General features: G+C 38.3%; 1 protein-coding gene across 5 annotated transcripts in view; it reads left to right on the plus strand.

The window, feature by feature from the left end:
- Mapk10 (mitogen-activated protein kinase 10) overlaps positions 1-17,047 on the plus strand; it is a 300,242-nt gene that overhangs the window by 4,095 nt on the left and 279,100 nt on the right. For all 5 annotated transcript variants that reach the window (XM_090343267.1, XM_090343269.1, XM_090343268.1 and 2 more), the window contains exon 2: positions 1,770-1,882. The gene's annotated coding sequence lies outside the window, so the exon portion shown is untranslated. The remainder of the gene's footprint in view (positions 1-1,769; positions 1,883-17,047) is intronic.

Below are 17,047 nucleotides of genomic sequence, written 5' to 3' on the forward strand. Positions count from 1 at the left end.
TGACAGAAGGGATCCTTTAGAGGCATTCCTAACCACAGCTGCTGAATATCTCTGTGTAGCATGCAGGATGGAGAAGGAAGCTCTTAGGCTGAGTATTCAGGCCTTTGCAGAGTAGCCTGCATAGTAGAACCAGGATCTTCATTCTTTCTGGCCTCCCTCCTCACCTCCTCCATTTTCTTCTTCTTTTTGTCTATAGGAAGAAAACAAAACAAAACCCAGCGGAGACATACAAACACTAGATATTTACCTGTGAGTCTGATCATGACTTGTGGGTACTCACCTATCTGAGCATTTTGTGTGCTTCCTCCAAATGGAATTCTCAGTGCAATGACAGGATCTGATCACACCACTAGTAAGGAAAACTCTTAGGCCTGGTTATGTGGCACTGTTGAGTCAGTCTGTAGGAGGAGGCTCCTTATGTGTCACTCAGCATACCAATTGTCTCCTCCTGTTTTACCTGCAGTTATAGTTCCTGTCAGGGCCTGCCTTTGTTCGCTTGACACACAGTAGGAACACAATCTTTATTAAAGGTGAGCAACTCTCCCATGTATAAATTCTCCAGCTGTGGGTGGGAGAAATTGGAAACGTGTAATGCAAAATGTCTGCTGTTTGGAGCCTATAATCTAATTTGTGGAGATCAGATTAAAAAACAATAGAGATGAAACATGGCTAAGGTCCCATATTATTCTATGACAATAAGCAGAATTCAGAAGAGAAAGAAATTCATCTGCAAAATGGAGGTAGTTGATAATGGATGCCACACTGTGTGCTGGAAAAGAGTGGTAATGGGAGACATCCTATAATTAGTGGTAAGTGAGCAGAAGCAAGACTCCTATTTGGAAGAGAAGGTACTCTTATTTTCATACTTTCCAAAGTAAGTCAAAATGTATGGCAATATGTGGAAAATGGGAAACTGGCACATTTCCTGAGTATTTGCTCTAATACATTGCTGAAAATGACCGGAAGTCAAATAAAAAATGTAGGTTTATAATGGATGATGGAAGAACATAAGAGCAGGCTTCTTTCAAAATCAGAAGAATTGCAGTTTAGTTTTGCTTTATTTTATGTCTTTTGTAGGATATTTCAGCCTTCCTTCTTCTTCTACTGGGAAAGATGTGACCCTTTGTTTTAACAAAACCTTTTGTGAAAAGGAGAATATGTAAGCGTATGTAGCCATATCTCCATCGCAGTTGAGATTGAACTGGTGCCATTAATTATAAATCAATCCAAACAATAATTACTAATTGGGCATATTTTTTTTCCAGTCCTGGGGCTTAAACTCAGGGCCAGGGCACAGTCCTCGAGCTTTCTCAAGGCTAGCACTCTACTATTTGAGGCACAGCACCACTTCTGGCTTTTTCTGTGTATATGGTATAGAACGATTGAACCAGAGCTTCGTGCATGCTAGGTGAGCACTCTACCACTAGGCTACACTCCCATCCTTGGGCTTGTGTTTTGATGTTGATAACATAAAAGTTGTGCTCGCAATAAATTTTAAACAGACATGATTATCTTGAGATGTTTTTTTTTCACCCCCCTGCACCTGCCACATTCAAAAACAGATGTCTTACTGTTTTGATGTCAGTATTTTGGTTATCAAAGTGGAGGTGAAATTTCCCTTTAATTTCTTTTTGTAACATGGGAAATTGAACCATGGGTTTTATACATGCTAAGGATGCACTCTTTCGCTGTATACTCAGTCTACTTTTAAATCTTAAAGCAAACTCACCTCTCTCTCTCTCTCTCTTTTTTTTTTTTTTTGGTTTTAGGCTGGCATGAGAAACACCTCCAGCAGAAACACCTCAAATCTTGGTTATGGCAACTCATGCAAGAAGCTGTTGAATTAGACATTTTCTGTAGATGAGAAACCATATAAGCAGTGGTAAGTTGCAAATTTAAAGTACTGATTAGCAGTAAATCAATGTATCATTTGTATACTCAGTTTATGTGTTACATATGGCCTAGAACATGGATCCAAATCCACTAAGGCAAATGTATATACAGTGACTATGATCACACCTATCGATATAGGATGGCTGTAATGAACACTTTCAAATAGCAGAATAATTTGGGGAACATGATTTTTAAGTGGAATTTCATATTTGTTACATAATACTATATTTTATTGATTAAACTGTTTTAAGAGAAAAAATTGATTGAGAGGCTGGGCACTCTGGCTCAAGCCTAGAAGAGATCAGGTGACTGTGGTTCCAGGCTAGTGCCTCCTCTAACAGTGGAAGGACATTCATGAGACTGCGCCTTTACAAATGGCTTGGCATAATGATGCTCACTTGCTATCCCAGCGATAGGGGTAGGTCAATGGCTAGACATGGTGGTGTATGTCTGTCATCCCAGAAACTCAGGGGGAAGCACACATAATGTGATCCCAATCTGGAACAGCATCAAGTTTCACCCTACCTCAAAAATAAGACACAAAGGGGGTGATTTAATGGCACCAATTCTAGAGTGCCTGTCTAGCAAGTGTGAGGCACCAAGTTCAAACCCACCTCTTCCCAACAAAAGGAAAAAAGTTGGTGCTGAGGTAGTTATAATGCTTAGTTCCTTTCAGAAATAAACACACACATACACACACACACACACACACACACACACATACTCTTTTATACACACAATATTAAGATCATTAGACAAAAGGAAAGGGAACTCAGATAGCAATTTTATAAAACTCAATTTATCGATATTTTAGCCTACAAATGCTTTTGTTTAGCAAGAACAATATTAAAAATAGATACAGCTCCTCTGCTTTGTTGGAATAATTTAAAAGCTCATTTTGTAAAAGTATCAGCACACACCGGCAGAATGTCTTTTTCAGTCGAGTAGTTGATGTTTCCTAACCACCAGAGTCAATAACTAATGGACTCCAGCAGAGATGAATGCGTTATAATCTGTCATATAACATTTTTGGTGTTTCTAAGATTCCAAAGGAAGTTTTTTTTTTTTTTTGGCTGGTCATGGGGCTTGAACTCTGGGCCTGGGCATTGTCCCTGAGCTCTTCAGCTCAAGGCTACCACCCTACCTCTTGAGCCACAACGCCACTTCCTGTTTTATGGTGGTTAATTGGAGATAAGAGTCTAAAGGACTTTAGTGCTTGGGCTGGCTTTGAACCTCCATCCTTAGATCTCAGCTGCCTGAGTAGCTAAGATTATAGGTATGAGCCAGAGCTCCCTGCTTAAAGAAGCTATTTTGAAAATTTCTTTCATTTGCCTTTACTTGAGCAGGCTGACATGTGAATCAAAGCAGATTTTTTTTTTTTTTTGGCAGTCCTGGGGCTTGCACTTAGGGCTTGAGCACTGCCCTTGGGCTTTCTTAAGGCTAGAGCTCTACCACTTGTGCCACAGCACCACTTCTGGCTTTTTCTATGTATGTGGTACCGAAGAATCAAAACCTGGTCTTTGTGCATGCTAGGCAAGCACTAGACCAAACTCCCGGCCCCAGATTTTATTTTATTTTTTTGATTGGTGTGGGACTTGAACTGAGGCCACAGTGGCACTCCTGAGCTATTTTTGCATAATACTGGCACTCTACCACTTTTGAGTCACAACTCCACTTCTGTTGTTTTGGTTGTTAATTGAAGAAAAGAAGCTTGTGGTCTTTTATGTCCAGGCTGGCTTTGAAATCATGATCCTCAAACCTCAGCCCCCTGTGTAGCTATGATTACAGGTGTGAGCCACTGATGCCCAGCAATAAATGCATATCCTATGGTGAGAGTAATCATAAATGATTGCATATAATAGTGTGTGTGTGTGTGTGTGTGTGTGTGTGTGTGTGTGCGCGCGCGCGCTTGGTAATATTTGGGTTTTGTATACAAGGCCCTGAGCTTTCCAGGGAAGAGCTCACAGAAAGTCTCAAACAACCTTGGACTACCTTACTATGGCCTCTCACACAGCTGAAATCACAGGTGCCTGTCACAATGCCTGACTTACTGGTAGAGACAGGTCCTGCTGACTTTTGCCAAGGCTTGTCTTGAACTGACATATATTATGATTTTTTAATTCTGCATACAAATACATTGAAATAACCATTTGAATAGTCTCTATCATGCTGTGTTTCATCAAAATGTATTCAGGGAGAGTTCCTAGGAAGAAGGAATCATAATTGTCAGTAATCATCATTTTTGTCCTACAGTAGTGGTGATTTTGTGATTCAACCTCATGTGTTGAGTTATATTTTACTATCAATGGTGTAAAAACATCTATTGTCCTCATGCTAACATTATTTATTAAGCAAACATTTATTGAGAATAAGTATTGTAAATATTGTGCTCAGATTTTGGGATAGATGGAAATCTGTGCTTCAAAGGAGCTTCAGTTTAAAAGTGTGGCACTTAGAAATTACGTGTTTAAATAAGGTTTGTATGTTCCATGTAAGTAAACACAGTACAAAAGAAATGCAAGGAGACTCTACCATGTGTGTAGGAGTTAATCAATGATGGTTTCCTGGAGGAACTGGTATTTTAGTGGAGTGTTAAGTACAGTAAGAAGTTAGCTAGAAGAAAGTCATGATGAGGACACAATTTTCCATGGATCACCAGTTTAGGGACATGATTGATTGCAATGATGAAAACAAAACTGCATCACAAAATTACAATGCGTTTGCTGTATTGGAACATACATAAATGGTATGGCAGAGATAATGCTGCAGAGAGATACAAGAGATATATCCTGAGAAATCACACTGACAAAGCTAAGAGCTTGGATTTCATCCTAAAGCGAACAGCTTTTGAAATAGTTTAAAGAAGAGAAATGTTGTGATCAATTCATTTTTAAATTGTGAGACAGGCACATGGAGGAGTCTATGAAACAAACAGGACTTGTAGATAATTATAAATCACATAGCATGAACTCTTTGCATTGTGGATGTGGTCCCAGCAATTCCCTGTGTACTCTAAGCATACCACGATCCTCCCTGGCCTGAGGTATTCACTAACTGCAATTCTCTGGGCTTTCTTTTCTTTCTTTTTTATTTTTTTCAGTCCTGGGGCTTAAACTCAGGGCCTGAGCACTGTCCTTGGGCTTTCTCAAAGCTAGAGCTCTGTCACTGGAGCCACAGCACCACCTCTGATTTTTTGCATATATGTGGTACTGAGGAATTGAACCTGGGTCTTTGTGCATGCTAGGCAAGCACCCTACTACTAGGCCAAACTCACAGCTCCCCTCTGGCCTTTCTTTCAGGTTCTCCCTTGATGTGTCTCAACATTATGTTTTTGTCTATGATTCAACTCCATATATTTGTAATCAGAACATACATAATTAACATAGGTAATTATTTAGCTATTTTGCTAAATTAAGCACTGTGATGTTCTTCCATAGTCATGTATGTTTATTTTAGGTGAATTGTTGCGTAGTCTTCCACTGTGAGGATGTAGCATTCTACTGTGGAGGACCAATAATGCTGTAAATACAGTTATTTACATCAGTTGTGCTAATATAAATATAATATCACCTTTTAATGTTTATTATTGCTCACAGATCCTATCACACATATGCAAGAGCTTTCTAGGATAAATATCAATTGTAGGAATCGGTAAATTTGGAATATATGCACCTTTAATGTACTAATCAGTTCCAATATACATTTCCCCAATTGGTTGTATTAACTTGCACCTATCACCATGGTACAGGAGAAATTCTTTTTTTTCATATATTTTTTATTGTAATTAATTGAAGGGTTTCATTATATTCACCAGATAGAAGGTACATTACTTCACAAATATTGATACCCTTTCTCATGTCATGGTCCCCATTTCCTCCCTCTCCCCCCTCACAACTTGATTCCCCCCCTTCCCTCTTGTACAGGAGAAATTCTACATTTTCCCCAACTCTTCCTTTACAAGTTCTTAAATTTTCCTATTCAGATGGATACATAATTGAAGTCAGAGAAGAATTAATTTGAATGTTTTCTGATTTCCAAAGGGAAACATCTTTTTACTTTTTTTCTCTTGGCTATTTGAGATACCTGCTCAAATCTTTTGTTTTGTGATTATTTGGCTTGCAAAGTAATAAGCAACATTTCTGAGTTCTTACTGAATAATAGGCATGATACTAAGCACTTGAATCTGAAACATCTCTGTGATTAACATATGAAGAAACAGGGACTTAGCATTTAGTCTCAGATCGTTCTGATCTCACTCTTCAGTTTCTCAGAATCTTTGAGTTCACTGGAACCATAGAAAACATTAAGGATGCTGTTGAAGCATCTAGGGCAGGATGTTCTGCTTTGCTAACTCAGCCACACAGTTATTCCCAAGCAGTTTCTGATACATTCTGAGTGGGACCCCAAAGCCTATTGCCAACAGCTCAGAATTATAAGGAACTGAAAGTCTGAATGGAGAGTTAGTTGCAAACCAAACAGTCCCTAAAAAGTCATCTTTGAGAAGCACATTATTGCCTACAAAGCAAAAGGAATTTTCTATTCCTTACTGAAACTATGATCCAAAAATTGTAGAAAAAGTAAAGAATAGAGAACAACAAATTAGTTAATGTAACTTTGCGTATTATTTGACATTGTTTACATAAAACTCAGATATGTCTCAGTCTATACCAATCCAATCACCTCTTTGTATCCACAGGTTCTCAGTCTACACCTATCCTATATTTGTACCCACAGGTTCTAATGGCCATGCGTTTGGTGAGCTATGACTTGGAAATATTTGGAAAAATTTCAGAATTGTGTTTGAACATTAAAAATAAAAGATGCCATTGAAGGAATCCAGTCGAATGATCAGGGCAGAAACCAAAGAATTGCCAGTAGGATGTATCTATATGCTTGAACTGAATAGGATTAATAAGGAGTCTGATGGGAGAACATGAAAAATGTAAAATGTCTCAAGTTTTCATCTAGGTAGTTTAGTTAGTCATATACACTGTGTATTATAGTCTTGCTAGGTGGTATCTTCTAAGAACACAATTTATGATTTTGTGGGTCAGTAAGAGATAAATTTCATTTGTATATTCATAAATTTTAGGCTTTAAGGAGACCACAGTGTTATTTAGGTCAACTCTTTATATTTTACTGATGTGGTGCCAGCTGCTAAAAAAGCCTAGTTGCCTATTCAAAATCACATGCTACTCAGTGTCAGGCTAAGAATAGCCGTCAAGGTTAAAAAGCAAAGGAATGCAAAAAATACTAATCACATATTGAATTTATTTGTATTTGGATATTTGAAATTTGATAGGGAAGGGGGGAAAACCAAGACGGGTGGGGGGTGTGGGGGGGGGAGGGAAATGGGTACCAAGACATGTGAAAGGGTATCAATGTATGTGAATTAATGCACCTTCTATCTGGCAAATATCATGTAACCCTTTTACTAATTACAATAAAAAAATAAAAAAAAATACTAATCACTTGAATTTGAAATTAATAAGCCCAAATACAATCAACATATTTTATTTCCTAAATACAATCAATGTATTTTATTTCCTAAATATTTTTCAGGCCAGTCATCCAATTGTTATCTTTGTTACATATATCTCTCCTGCTCTAGGATTCTGATATATTCTACCATTCATGTGATAAATTTTTCTTTTCCTTAAAATATATCACACTTTTGGGCTGATAGCATGGGCTAACTGTAGAGTTGTTGTTGTTGTTCTTCTTCTTCTTCTTTACCTCAGCACCACTTCCGGCTTTTTTTCTATGTATGTGGTACCGAGGAATCGAACCTGGGTCTTTGTGCATGCTAGGCAAGCACTCTACCACCAGGCCTAACTCCTGGCCCCACTTCAGACTTCTTGAGTTGCTTGGGAACGTCAGATTCAGGTGTTTGTTACCTTTGTCATTTATTTCATAGTGTTTTTTCTGCCTGCATCCATTCTGCTTGTCTCTTACAGATGTCTCCAAATGTCAATACTTTGATTTATGTGTTTTGTTAAACTCCATAATGATGCAAATGTGATATGCAATCAGTAAGAAGCATACTTCAAGTATGAATTTTGATCCTTTTATATGCTAGCAACATGCCTTTGGACACTCCCTTGTCACATTAGAAATGTCAAGCCATAGCTCCTCATCAGCCACAGGAGATATGAAAAACTTCATTTTAAAATAGGCTCTGTGTTAGACGATTTTCCAAATCACAGGCTAATGAAAGTGTTTTGAGAGCATTTAAAATAGGATAGACAAAAGTCTGATGCTTCATAGCTTAACTATACCGTAGGGTTACCTAGGATGATTTCAAACCTTGCCTAGCGTGAATAATGCTGCAATGAGCATGGTTGTGCTGGTGGTTTTACTGTAACTTGGTTTGTGATCTTTTGGACAAATGCCTAGGAGTGAAATTGCTGGATCATAGGGTAGTTATATGTTTCTTTTTTTTTTTTGAGGAACCTCCATACTGTTTTTCAGAGTGGCTGAAGAAGCTTACCTTCCCACCAGTAGTGTATTTGATAGAGTTTCCTTTGGCTGCATCCTTGCCAGCATTTGTTATTGTTACTTTTCCTGATATTGGCCATTCTAACTGGGCTGAGTGGAAGCCCAGTTGTTTTGATCTATATTTCTTTTATGGCCAGAGATGTTGAACATTTCTTCATGTGTCTATTGGCCACTTTTTGCTTTTTCTTCTGAAAAGTCTCTAAGTCATTAGCCCATTTATTAAATGTGTTGTTGCTTCTTTGAAGGTTTATTTTTGGAGGGTTTAATTTTTTGAGCCATGATTATATTTTGAATATTAGGTACTCGACTGACGCATTGCTGGTAAAAAAATTTTTCTCCCAATCTGTGGGAGCTGTGCAGAAACTCTTAAGTTTGATGCAACCTCCCTTTAAAGTCTTTCTTTGAAAAGCACATGCTATAAGTGAAAATTGATTGGTATTATGGGAAAAATGACTCAAACATCTGAAATGCTACTTGGAACTCTATACATACAGAACATTCGTGATTTTTCAGAGATGATTATATTATGAGGAGTCTGATGTTATGAATGGTTTAATGTCTTAATGGATTCATAATTTGATGGAATCACGGGGAGGCGTTGGAAGGTAGGAGATAGGGCTTGATTGGAGGAAGTAAGACGCAGGGGTGTGTCCTTGGGGGCTATATCTTGTTCTGGCTACTTCCTGTTTCTCTTTTTCTCTGCTTCCTGTAGTATATAATGTGAACTGTTCTCTTCTGCCTCTCCCTCTCTGTTGTGATGTATTGGTACTTCTGAAACCATGAACCAAAATAAATCTTCCCTCCCTTAAGCTGTTTATGTAAGGTATTTTGTCATACTGACAGGAGAAGTAAGTAATACAGTCTTCTTCTAGTTTATAGGTATCTGACTCTATAATTTTAGGAACTCAAATTCATTGTAATTCTCAACTATCTCTGCTTCTAAACCTGATAAAGTGTGTCAAATTCCTAATTATCCTTTGGTTGAAGACTACAGTGTTTCCTATGAAAACAGACTTGATTTGAAGCAAATTGATTGGTTTGCTAACATGATAAACTAATTTGAGTTAGAGTGTTAGTTGATGGTGGATTTAGACCATAGATATTGTCCACATAGGAATGAATGAATAATTATAATGTATTAAAATAGCTGGACATTGAAAGAATTAAATGCATTGAAAGATTTAATTTGTATGAGAAGTAGATCTATCCTGGCCTGGAACAGTGTTTTGCATAGGTTTGGAAATTATCTTAAAATTTTAATCATCCGGTCTCTGGATAAAGAAGAAACCTTTATGCTAGATTCTATTTCTAGCTCCATCATGAATTAGTCTTTATTTGCTTCAATTACATATGAGATAGTTATAATAGATGATGTCTGAATATCATTGTAATTTAAAAAACATATATAGCTTACCTTGTAAAGATTGGATCAAGATGCCAGTCCGTGACTAAAAATTTAGAGCCAAAGTAGTATACTTTGGCTACTGAAGGAATCCTACGGGGATGGTAAGTTGCTTAACAGAGGGAAGGCAAGGACAGGTAGCTTAGAAGATTCTTAAAGATGAACTAGACAATATATTATTATTTTCTCTTTAACTCTGCCTCAGACACTTCAAGGAGCAGATTACTGTGGTAAAAATCAGACCCACACATAAGACAATTTCTTCCATCTTTCCCTAGGTCTCCTTTCATTTCCTTCTGTCTCCCACAACTACTTACTGGCTTCACACTCTGTGCAAAGTGCTGCACAAAGATAAATTCCATCTCATCTTTGCTTCTAGGCACCTCACACTGTCAAACTGGGGCAAGGAGGGTGGGGTGGGTGGGGAGAAGTTGTAAATAATGGAATCTCGTAGTATTGCTGTTCCTTTAATGGAAGTTAAGTTCAAGAAACAGGGACTACAATGGGGTGACATAGCTTTTGCCCCAGACATTCTCAAATGGGCTTTTGCAGAGTCACAAGTCCACTGATCCAGTGTAGAAGAAGATGGGGACCCTTTCTTAATGCCAAGGGCCATTTGGCATGCAAAGTTAGCTGATATTGATGTTTATGTTGCTATGAAAAAAGCTCTTGGATTTATTGGAATTGGAGTCCATGTAATCCTGCCTGAGGTTACCTTGCTAGTGCCAGAGAATATTATGTATTTTGGCTAGCCCCGGGGGAGACATTCTCTACTCCTCTGTTAGGACAAACTTTCAAACATTTCAGTCTCACGTTGCCTTCCTGGTTTTGAGAATCACTGAACTTTTTGTGATAGTTCATTGATATTTAGTATATTTGAATTAAAATAGAAACTCTAAATTATTTGTGTAATCCATTTAAAATCAGCAATATGAAAGGCATCACATTGCTAATGTCATTAATATTATTTTCACAAAGACTGCATTTTGTAAAATAATAATTTAGTGAAAAAAAGCAACATTTTTCATTTCTTTTCCTAATTGGTTCTATCACACATCACTCAGCCTCTGGAAGACCATTGCCTATTTGTGAGAGAAAGAGGGTAGTAGTGGTTGCAGTTAGTGTTGACTAACTTGAGTTCTCTTGAAAGTACCTCAGGATCCTATAGGGTCTGTGTATTATACTTGGAGAGCCACTGCTACAAATTTCCTATGATGTCTAATGAATTAATGTCTGTTTTATGCATCTCAAATGATACCATTATGTTTCACTCCTGGAAAACAAAAACAAAAAATAAACCAGTGCTTTGCCAGTTAGATAAAAGATTGCCAGATTATTAGCCCATAAAGGTTCATATAGGCCTCAGTATCATCCATTACCTGTTTCTGAATATAGAGTCTGATTGTTGTCATTGTTGATCTCAGTGCTAGAAAACTTAAAAAGAGAGTACTGACTTTTTTTTTTTTTTTGCCAGTCCTGGGCTTGGGCTCAGGGCCTGAGCACTGTCCTCGGACTTTCTCAAGGCTAGAGCTCTACCACTTGAGCCTCAGCACCACTTCCGGTTTTTTTTCTATGTATGTGGTACCGAGGAATTGAACCCGGGTCTTCGTGCATGCTAGGCTAGCACTGTACCACTAGGCCAAACTCCTGGCTCCAAGTATTGACTTCTAAAAAATTTATTGTTGGGGTGATGTGCAGAGGGGTTGTAGTTACATTCATCAAGTAGTGGGTACATTGCTTCTTGATCATTGATAACCCTTCCCATGTTTTTCTCCCACTTTTCCTCCCTCCCCACCCTGCCCACTCATTTTGTTTTTTCCTTAACCTCCCTTCTTCAAATAAACAAAAAAAACATATATAATATACCAGGTATCAAAATCAGACACAGTAACAACATGAGATAAACCATAAGGGGAAAAAAAGAGGAAAGAAGGGGCCAGGAGTTTGGCCTAGTGGTAGAATGCTTTCCTAGCATGCAGAAAAACCTGGGTTCTATTTCTCAGTACCACATGCATAGAAAAAGCCGAAAGTGGTGCTGTGGCTCTAGCCTTGAGGAAAGCCCAAGGACAGTGCTCAGGCTCTAAGCTCAATCCCAGATAAAACAACAATCCCAAAGGTAAACCTCTTTTCATATCCTGGAGTTCATTTCCCTTAGACTCATCCTATACATAGCTTTTGAGCTATTGTGATCCTCTGTTCATTGCAGCATTATTCACCATAGCTAAGATATGGAACCAACCCAGATGCCCCTCAGTAGATGATGGATCAAGAAATGGTACTTATACACAATGGAATTCTATGCTGACATCAGAAAGAATGACATCGCCCCATTTGTAAGGAAATGGAAAGACTTGGAAAAAATCATAGTAAGTGAAGTAAGCCAGACTCAAAGAAACATAGGCTCTGTGGTTTCCCTCATGTGTAATTACTACACATCCAGGACTCTCCTAACTTTTATAATTCCTTTCACCTTGGAGCAAACAAAGGTTAACCAATGTAGGGTGTGAGATCCACTGTCAGGGCTGTCAGGAGGAGTCACTGGAGTCAGCACTTCAGGGTGATAGCGTGTCAAGCTGGATTGCTCCCAAGAGTCTACGTGGTAAAGGTTTGGTGCAAGCAAGGTGCTATTGGAAGGTGGGGAACCTTCACATGAGAGACCTTAGTGGAAGGTCTTCTGGTAAATGAGAGTGTGTCCTTTTAGGCATAGTGGGACCCCTTGACTGTTCCTCACTTCTTGCAATGAAGTCGGTGGTTTTGCTCTACCACATGCTACCTTATGATGTGTTACCACAGGCTGAAATGTGACTAGCCAGTAGGGACAGAGCCCCATAAAACTATGAAACAAAACAACCCCTTTTGATTTATGTCTGTTTTCTCTGGTATTAGTAAGTTGACTAATAGAATATTTTGGCAGTCAAGAAGTGGGATTGGGATAAGAGGGAAGAGAATGAGCCAGGGAGGCAGTGTGAATGTGGACTCCCGAAATTTAGGTGGCAGTGATTTAGCATAGAGGAGAGGGCTGGGAAAATAGATGGCAGCCAGCCTCAAGGCACCTTGAACGATCTGTGAAGGAATTTGGATGTGTATCTGTAGGCCACAGTGAGCATTTGCAGTTTTCTGAACTGATTTAAGAGAATGACATTATGAGAATAATGACTAGATGATTTGGGGAAGAAGAATAAAGAGACGGAACAGTTAGAAAGAAGGAAGATGAAACTTGAAGAAAAGGCGGTAAAAATCTGCAAAGAGGGATCCAGCAGTGCACAGAGAAGGCCTCCATGTCATAAATATTTCTTAGTATGAAACTATAAAGGAGATTAGGATTTTACCCAAGGGGAGGGTACTGCTGTATTCTTTACGATTTTATGCTAGGCCCAGGGTAGCCTTGCTAAGCAATTATGAGTAAGTCCTTGGGCTCTGGTTCTCTCATAGGTAGAATGTAAAAATGGATTACTTGCCTATTGGTGTCACCAGAGTCTGTAAGGATTAATGAGTTCCTTGACAGGAAGGTGCTTTATTAATCTAAGCCATCAATAATAAAAATGAGAAAGTTTGCCAGGTGCTTTTGCTTCTGTGTTGAAGGCCAGTGTGTAAATATGAAATACTGCTTCGAACTATTGTCATTGTTAATAATAGTAAAGTCATTACTACAAAATGCCCACACAGCAAATGTATTCTTAGTCAATTCCAAAAAAGGAAGAGAAAGCTAGGTAGGGCAGTCCTTGCTGTTTTGTTGATTATGAATCGTCTCTGTTGTCAGCTATTTTCCTGATTTCTAGAGCAGTCATTTAAAAAGTATTTGAATTTTCTCGTGCCTAATTATTTCTATTATTATAGTTTAGTCTGGTGTTCTGTGATCATCAAGACATTACTGTACTGATTTTTTCCCTAGAAAATCAGTCCTGGGCTTGAGCTCAGGGCCTGAGCACTGTCCTTGGACTTTCTCAAGGCTAGAGCTCTAACACTTGAGACATAGCACCACTTCCAGCTTTTTTCTAGTTTTGTGGTAGTGAGTAATCGAACCCGGGTCTTTGTGCATGCTAGGCAAGCACTCTGCCACTAGGCCAAACTCCCAGCCCCATTCTTTTCCATATATTTTTATTGTAATTAATAGAAGGGTTACATTATACTCACCAGATAGAGGGTGCATTACTTCACATACATTGATACCCTTTCTCATGTCTTGGTCCCCATTTCCCTCCCCCCACCCCATCCCTCATCTTGTTTTCCCCCCTTCCCTATCCGATTTCAAATAACCAAATACACATATATCCAATATATCAGATAACAAGGTGAAATACTGTAACCATATGACATAACCAAGGGACAGCAAAAGAGATGAGAGATAACATAGTATATTAAGGACAACAATCACTCATTTTTTTGTTTCTATATCCTTTTGTTTCTTTATCCTGGAGGTCCTTTCATTTAGCGTCATACTATATGACCTTATGTATCTAGGTTTTGTTTTGCGGTAAATTTCTGCAAAGGAACATAGGCTTGAAGTTATTTTTCAGACAGGATATCATGTTTCTGACCAGAGCTAGCTACAGACCACAGTCCTCCTACTATGAACTCTCAAGGAGCCGAGACATAGTTTTTGTGGTGGTTGTTGGTTTCCATGTTTGGCTTATTGATTGAGATAGGGGTCTCATGAACTTTTTACTATAGTTTTGTCTGAGCTGAACTCAAACCATGATCTTCCTGATATCTGTTTCCCACCTGGCTCGGATAATAGGCACAAACCACTGTACCAGGCCATATAATCTTAATTTGTTACATTATGCTTTTTTATATTTGTACATATGCTTTTTCATTTTTGATCCCTTGTTAGTTTGTAAATAATACATGAACTTATGAATGATCATCAACTTTTTCTTTACCTAGAACAATATTCTAAAGGATCCATAAAGATCTTACTTTTTTTTTTTTTGGCGCCAGTCCTGTGGCTTGAACTCAGGGCCTGAGCACTGTCCTTGGGCTTTCTCAAGGCTAATGTTCTACCTCTTGAACCACAGAACCACTTCTGGCTTTTCTATGTATGTATGTGGTACCGAGGAATCGAACCTGGGTCTTCATGCATGCTAGGTGAGCACTCTACCACTAGGCCAAACTCCCGGCCCTAAATCTTACATTTTATTAATCACCTCTTTGTATGTTCTTATTGGAGTTTCTTTTGCCCAACAAATCAAGTACTTATTTCGGTTGAGTGTAGGCATCCAATACCTTTATCCTAAACACAAACAAGTTTTATTTCCCACTATACATTTTTATCTTCCCACATAATTTTCCTATAAGAGTTTTTTTTAAATCTTCCTTTCTGACCCATTCTTAATGTTTTTCTCAAGGTCCCTAAGAGTGTATTTCTTGCTGTGTGTTTCTTGCTGTGGTTCAACTTTCTAGAATTCTGAAAATACCTTCCCATATCATCCCAGACCCTTCAAAATCTGCTTGGAACACACATTAAGTCCTTGTGTGAATTACTGAGGCTCAACAAAGCTTGTGTTCTGACCAGAAAATTAATGCTTATATTATAATTTGCACAGAGACTTCAAGAATCTATGAGTTTGCTTAAGCACTTAGTCGGCATCTATTATATTTGTAAGTGATAATAACAGTTTTCCATAAATTTGGGTTAAATATGTCATATTCAGCCACCATCTTTATCTATATTGTCCAAAACTTCTTTGGATCTGGAACCAATTGGGGACAATGGGCATGCTTTCTATGAAAGTTTGATCCATATTTATTAATAGTGAATGATAGTTTATTCAAATGGTATGGATTGAATATATCTTTTGAAATAGCTGCTTGTAAAAGTGGCAAATGACTGAATAGTAAGGCAAATCAGATTACATTAGCATTGAGTTCCTTCTTTTATGATTCCCATATCTAGAAAGTCTCTTAATCATTCTAGCTTAGAAACTGTTTTGTTTTGAAAACTGTGATCCCTTGTCTGGCATTAGGTCACAGAGGTTGAAATTTAGCATCTTTACTTTGTTTGCAACTGGTCTGATGTTCACATACCTTGACCATTCACCAGAAAAATGTGTGATCTTAGCAAAGTTATCTAATGTATGGTTCTTTTTTCTCTATTTTTAAATTTTTTATTGTCGGGGTAATGTATAGAGAGGTTACAGTTACAGTCACCAGGTAGTAGGTGTATTACTTCTCACACATTGATACCACTTCTCATGCTTTTGTCCCCATTTACCTCCTCCCACTCTCTCCCAATTGTCTTATTTCCCCCCTTCCCTTCCTATTTCAAATAAGCAAATAAATGTATACACAATATACCAGGTAACACAGTCAGATTCAGTAACAATATGAGATTAACCAAAGAAGAAGAGAAATAACATAGTACATTAAGAACAACAATCACACAGAATGAAGCTCTTGTTTCCATATCCTAGAGTTCCTTTCATTTAGTCTTATCCAATATAAATTTTATACCTAGGTTTTAAGCTATTACAATCCTCTGCTAGGAGAGTCCTAGATGTGTACTAATTATTACAAATGAGGGAAACCATTGAGCCTATGTTCCTTTGCGTCTGGCTTACTTCATTTAATATGATTTTTTCGCAAGTCTTTCCATTTCCTTCCAAATGGGGCAATGTCATTCTTTCTGATGGCAGCATAGGATTCCATTGTGTATGAATACCACATCTTGTTGATCCGATCATCTACTGAGGGGCATCTGGATTGCTTACATATCTTCGCTCTGGTAAATAGTGCTCAGTGAACATCGTTGTTTCTGGACATTTTGGGTTAATGCCGAGGAGTGGGATTGCTGTGTCATAGGGGAACTCTATGTCTAGTCTTTTGAGGAACTGCCATACTGCTTTCCATAGTGGTTGAACCAGTTTGCACTCCCACCAACAGTGTAGTAGTGATCCCTCCTGGCCACATCCCCACCAGCATCTGTTGTTATTAGATTTCTTGATCCTGGCCATTCTAACTGGAGTGAGGTGGAATCTCTCTCAACGTTGTTTTTTTTTTTAATATATTTTTTATTGTAATTAATAGAAGGGTTACATGATATTTGCCAGATAAATGGTGTCTTAATTCCCACACATTGATACCCTTTCACATGTCATGGTCCCCATTTCCCTCCCCCCCTCCCCCCCCCCTCATCTTGTTTTCCCCTGTTCCCTATCTCAACGTTGTTTTGATTTGCATTTCTTTTATGGCCAGAGATGTGGAACATTTCTTAATGTGTCTATAGGCCTTTCTTATTTCCTTTTCAGGGAAGTC

Source organism: Megascapheus bottae, chromosome 13 (genome assembly GCF_031878675.1).
Source record: "Megascapheus bottae isolate mThoBot1 chromosome 13, mThoBot2.hap1, whole genome shotgun sequence".
Lineage (NCBI taxonomy): Eukaryota > Metazoa > Chordata > Mammalia > Rodentia > Geomyidae > Megascapheus > Megascapheus bottae.